General features: G+C 52.6%; 1 protein-coding gene across 3 annotated transcripts in view; it reads left to right on the top strand.

Annotated features, from left to right (window-relative positions):
• Positions 1–1,219: 1,219 nt before the first annotated feature.
• DDX6 (DEAD-box helicase 6) overlaps positions 1,220–6,000 on the top strand; it is a 47,191-nt gene continuing 42,410 nt past the window's right edge. Inside the window, exon 1 of one of the 3 annotated variants that reach the window (XM_045370951.2) lies at positions 1,220–1,476. The gene's annotated coding sequence lies outside the window, so the exon portion shown is untranslated. Of the gene's footprint in view, positions 1,477–1,931; positions 1,999–2,406; positions 2,624–6,000 lie in introns of those variants that run through there. The other 2 variants (XM_005579852.4, XM_074015406.1) reach the window with 2 other exon arrangements.

The following is a 6,000-nucleotide window of genomic DNA, read 5'->3' as shown; positions in this document are numbered from 1 at the left end:
CGACCACCAGATGAGAACAGGCTATTTACTCAGAGCTGGCAAGGGAGTCAGCCGAGACCCATCACTTGGTTTGGTAGACTCATAGGCAGGCAGGGGAGTGGAAAAGCTTTACATACAGTGAAAAAAGTGAGAAACTTCAGGCTGGCTCTGATTGGAGGCTCCCGGCACCGGGAAGTTGGAGGAGGGCTAATTAGAAGCAGGGCTTCTTATGTGATTGGTGTGAGGAGCACATTTGGCTTTCTCTGATTGGCCCAGAGCTGGAAGCAGGGGCAAGAAATAGGGAAGCGGCCAGCTAAAGATCAAGTCCTGACCATTCTGGGCAGATTACTGCAGAGGTCATGGGTAGGAGGTCATGGATAGGTTTGGCCATTCTTTGTATACTCAAGTCTCTCAATTGGGCGAGACCCAGATATTGTTTCGCTTGACCTAGTTAGCTTTTAACTCCAAAGTTTTGTTTAACTTGGAAGAAGACAGCAGTTCTATTATTTCTGTCAAGGATAAACAGAGACATTGGGATCTGAAAAGTAATTATGGAAAGATAAATAAATATCTTTATAGTGAGGGTCAGCCAGGAGGAATCACCCTCTGCCTTCAGGTTCTCCATTTCCTTACTGAATTCCTACTTCCATTATAACGGACGATTCAGTAGCTTCCCTCCCTTTGGGGGAGGGCCCGGCCTCCTCCGCTCCCACTTTCTTGAGTTCTTGAGTCTTGCCCTTCGACGGCAGGAGAAGAGGGTTGCGCCCTACCAACTCCTCACTTTACAGTCCAGCTTCTCCCCCCACCACTCCGGTGAGCTACCCCTGCTCCATGCGTTCCGGAGTAATCCCCCTCAGTCGCACTCTCACAGCCCGGCCCCTGCCCCCGCCTCATCCCCAGCTGTGCCTTCACCTCCCGGTTGCTCCCCAACAGGTCCCCCAAGATACGCCCTCACAGTGCGGTCCCCCGCCGTCCTCTCCCGGCGCACGCTCAAGCCCGGTGCCTTCCCCCCGCGGCCCCCCGAGGCGCACCCTCAAGCTCGGTGCCTTTGCCCCACCCAGCCCCACAGGGGCGCCCTCAAGCCTAGTACACTTCACATGAGAGCCCCTGGGGCGCACCCTCAAGCTCGGTGTACCCCCCCATACAACCCGCAGGCGCGCCCTCTTGCCTGGAGCCTTCCCCCGCCCAGGCACACCCTCAAGCCCGGTGCCTGCCCCCACCCCCAACCAGCCCCCCAGGCGCACTTTCAAGCCCGGAGCCTTCCCCTAGCCAGGCGCGCCCTACTGGCCCGCCCTGCCCCTCCGCGAAGCGCCCCCCGCGCGCTCCCTGGAGTCCTCCCTCCTGCCTGTCGCGGCCTCCAGGCCCGGTCGGCCCCCCTTCCGGCCCCCACACTCAGACGCGTGCCCCGCGTCTCCGGGCCGCTAGTCCCGCGCCTTCCTGGATGGACGCGGCCCCTTACGCCCGGCATCAGCCTCCCCGGCTAGCACGAGAAGTCAGGTCAGCTTCCTGTCCCCGAGCAGCTGCCCGGGGGCCAGTTTTCAAAACATAGCCTTAGACATGTAATAAAGAGATGCTCCTCTGGTCTCAACTCCCTATTTTTACTTTGGAGGGGCGAAGGCAGGGCTACCCTTGCCAGCCACCATTCCCCAATCACTTCGCAGCTGTGGAAAAGCAGCCGTCCTGTCCCTTCAGAAAGGAACTCATATTTCCCCCTCGAACTTTTCTCGTCGGTGTGAGAGAAGGGCCCTCCATTTTCTCCTCAGGAGGCTTTTGCGGCCCGGCTTCCTCTCACCACCAGGCCGGGAAGGCAGTGACGCCGCCGCGGATGTAGCCGCGGCGGCCGAGGTTTCGCCATCTTGAGTGGAGGAGGAGCCGCGGTCGCCGCCATGCGGAGAGGCAGGGAAAGAGGGAGGAGGCGGCGGGCAGGCGAACGGGCGAGCGAGGGAGGGGACAGAGGAGCCGAGTTAGCTCAGCCCGGCGGCGACTTCGGCGGCGCCACGAGAGCGGGCAGCGGAGGAGGTAGGGCTGGACGGCCGGGGGAGCCGGCGGCGCGGGCGGCTGGGCTGCGCGCCCCTCGGAGCCGGGTGGGGGCGGGGGCGGGAGGAGGCCGTAGCGAGGGGGCCGAGTGGGGGCGGGCGGAGGTTTCCGAGGAGGAAGGAGCGGCCGCCATTTTGGGAGCTTCGAGTCAACAATAAAGGACCGAGGGTGCCGAGCGGGAGTGGCCTCCTTGGTAGGACACGGGCCCGAGCCGCGAGGCCTGGGGTGAGGTGGTGGGGTCGAGGTCAGCGGCGCTGTGGGGGCTGCGGGGAGTCTCCCGGGCCGGCTCTGGGGGACTCTCTTGGGCGGAGGCCTAAGGCCTGGCCGGGCCTGGGGAGGAAGGCGGGCGGCAGCTGTGTGGGGTGGGGGCGCCTGAGAGGAGGCGAATATAGGAATGTGGTGCGCGGCAGGGTCGGCAGGAGGAGCAGGCTAAGTACTCGGAGGAGCTTTATCGAAGATGAGGGAATATGAGGCCGAAGGGGGCGGCAAGGACTTAGGGGGATGATGGTGGAGGTTATAGGGTACGAGGCGGCCCTATAGGGGGCGGCAGGGACATGCTGTATTGGAAGGCTCGGTTTAGAAGCGAACTGACCGCTGCTTGATTGCGGTAGGCCTTGCAGGTCAATAACAAGAGGGTGTATATGGAGCCCCAGACTCTTGGAGGAAAGGAGGGGGATTTCTGGGTTGGGGGGTCCCTTTGGGGCCTTCTTGGGGGAGTCCCTATTGTTTGCTACTGATGGAGCTGGTTGCCGGTTCATATTGCGCAGATAGGATTGCAGAGCCCCAACCTTTTGTGTTTATGGTCAGAGGGAGCTGACTTGACGTGTGTGTGTTTGGGGCGAGGGGCAGCAGGGGGGAGGGCAAGAAATTTCCCTACAATTGTGGGGCTCCAGTCATTGACTTGTCTCTTTCCCTTATCTCTTTCTTTTCCCTTCCACAGCCCCCCTTTCCCTTCAGAATAAAACCCAGTCACTCCAACTTGCAGGCAAAGCTTAGAAAAACTGCGCTGCATTTGCAAACAAAAGCTCTTGTTGGCGATGACGATACTGTTTTGGGTGTGAAACTGTCAATTGCTAACTATGATCTGAGAAGTGCTGTAATTAACTCCGCTAGGGGCTCCTCCCAACTAGTCTACGTTTCTAGTCTGTTTCTCGTTTTTTTGTGTTTTGTTTTGTTTTGTTTTGAAAATGTAGAAAGATAACTTGAAAATATAAATTGGGAAGGAATAGGAGGAATATTTCCTTCTCTGAGACAAAGCTGCAGTGCAGGTTTCAGTTTAAGGGAGCAGTTATCACATAGTCTCATTTTGGATTTAAGGATATAGGAGGTCTTACTGTGCATGATGGACAGTAATGATGATATCGTTCGGTCTTTAGAGGTTGCCCTTTTCATCCTCTTAGTGCTCTGCAAACAGCTAAGTCTCTGTGTGAACTGCGTGATGTCGCTGATCATAATATAAACCCGTCAATACAGGAAAGTAGCTGTTAACCATATCTGCTTAAGATGTCAGAAGGACTTTAAAGTAAACAACTTTGTGTATGTGATAATCAGGATTTGCTTGTGAGCAACTTGTTCTTTTTTTTTTTTTTTTTAAGGAAGGCATAATCAAGGAGCATTTTCTCATAAATTTTGAGATCTGTTGACTTTAAAATTTTGAGTTTCACATGCCTTGGTGTATGGCAGAAAGAATCAGCACTTGTAAGCTGTGTATTTTATGTAAGAAATGTGACGGGGTTGCTGGGTGCGGTGGCTCACGCATGTAATCCCAGCACCTTGGGAGGCCAACCAAGGCAGGCGGATCAGCTGAGGTCAGGAGTTCGATACTAGCCTGGCCAACATGGCAAAACCCTGTCTCTCCTAAATATACAAAAAATTTAGCTGCGCGTGGTGGCGGGCGCCTGTAATCCCAGCTACTCTGGAAGCTGAGACAGGAGAATCGCTTGAACGCAGTAGGCGGCGGTTGCAGTGAGCCGAGATAGTGCCACTTCACTCCAACCTGCGTGACAGAGCGAGACTCCGCCTCAAAAACAAAAACAAAAAAGCCATGTAACGGGGTTAAATCAAAAGCCAACAGAGTAGGGCTTTGTTTTCGGGTCTTCGTATGTTTTTATTAACTACAATTAAGATTTCAGCCGGGCACGGTGGCTCTCGCCTGTAATCCTAGCACTTTGGAAGGCTAAAGCGGGCAGATATTTGAGGTCAGGAGTCTTGAGACCAGCCTGGCCAACTTGATAACACCCCGTCTCTACTGAAAAATACAAAAGTTAGCCGGACTGTAATCCCACCCAACTACTTGGGAAGCTAAGGCATGAGGATCGCTTGAACCCACGAGGTGGAGGTTGCAGTCAGCTGAGATCGGGCCACTGCACTCCACCCTGGGCAACATGTCTCAAAAGTAATAATAATAAATAAGAGTGGCTGGGGGGGGTGGCTCACGCCTCTAATCCCAGCACTTTGGGAGGCCGAGGTGGGCGGATCACCTGAGGTCAGTTGTTCAAGACCAGCCTGGCCAACATGTCCAAACTACGTCTTTACTAAAAATACAAAAATTAGCTGGGCATGGTAGCGCATGCCTGTAATCCCCAGCTACTCAGGAGGCTGAGGCAGGAGAATCACTTGAACCCGGGAGGTGGAGGTCGCAGTGAGCTAAGAGCGTGCCATTGCACTCCAGCCCAGGCGACAGTGCAAAACTCTGTCTCAAAAAATAAAATGAAAAATAAAAGTAAGAATTTCCATTTACGGATAATTTTATTTGTTTTTTTTTTTGTTTTTTTGAGACAGAGTCTCGCTCTGTCGCCCGGGCTGGAGTGCAGTGGCCGGATCTCAGCTCACTGCAAGCTCCGCCTCCCGGGTTCACGCCATTCTCCTGCCTCAGCCTCCCGAGTAGCTGGGACTACAGGCGCCCACCACCGCGCCCGGCTAATTTTTTGTATTTTTTAGTAGAGACGGGGTTTCACCGTGTTAACCAGGATGGTCTCGATCTCCTGACCTCGTGATCCGCCCGTCTCGGCCTCCCAAAGTGCTGGGATTACAGGCTTGAGCCACCGCGCCCGGCCCCATTTACGGATAATTTTAAAATGAGGTTGACCAGTTTTGTGTCTTTTTAAGCGGAGTTTTGCTCTTGTTACCTAGGCTGGAGTACAGTGGTGTGATCTCGGCACATTGTTGCCTCCGCCTCCTGGGTTCAAGTGATTCTTCTGCCTCAGCCTCCTAAGGAGCTGAGATTTCAAAGGACCACCACCACGCCCAGCTAATTTTTGTATTTTAGTGGAAATGGAGTTTCACCATATTGATCAGGCTGGTCTTGAACTCCTGACCTCAGGTAATCCACCAGCGTCGGCCTCCTAAAGTGTTCGGATTACAGGTGTGAGCTACCGTGCCCGTCCTGCCAGTTTTTTGTTTTTTTGTTTTTTGGTTTTTTTTTAAGTATTAATTAGATTTACTACGCTGGGTTTCTTGGAAAGTTTTCTTAAAATTACTAGTGTGTTTAGTCTTCTACAGTTTTTTTTTTAAACAGGAATTTTCCTGTTTTTTTTTTTTTATTCTATTTAAAACGAATAGTTATTAGCAGAGTTTGTTATAAATGAATAAAATTATTAGAGTTGTTTTGTCAGTTTCAAAATAAAGAATCATTTATACAAAATTTGTGTATCATCTGTCCTTAGGATCATTACTTGCTGAATATATTATGGCAGAAATACACTATTCTCTTGATTGCTTTGTGTATTGTTTTAAAGGACAAAAAGGAAAAAATAAAATACATTTTTCTTCATAAAGTTTTTTATTGTTGTTTTTTGAGACAAGGTCTCACTCTGTCGCCCGGCTCACTGTAGCCTCCGTCTCCTAGGTTCCAGTGATTCTCGGCCCTTAGCCTCCCGAGTAGCTGAGACTCCATTACAGTTGTGCGCCACCACGCCTGGCTAAATTTTGTGTGTTTTTTGTTGTTGTTGTTTTTGAGACGGAATCTGGCTCTATTGCCCAGGC

The sequence above is a fragment of the Macaca fascicularis genome, chromosome 14 (assembly GCF_037993035.2).
Source record: "Macaca fascicularis isolate 582-1 chromosome 14, T2T-MFA8v1.1".
NCBI lineage: Eukaryota > Metazoa > Chordata > Mammalia > Primates > Cercopithecidae > Macaca > Macaca fascicularis.
Note: the sequence above shows the minus strand (reverse complement) of the source record. Positions and strands in the feature narration are given on the sequence as shown.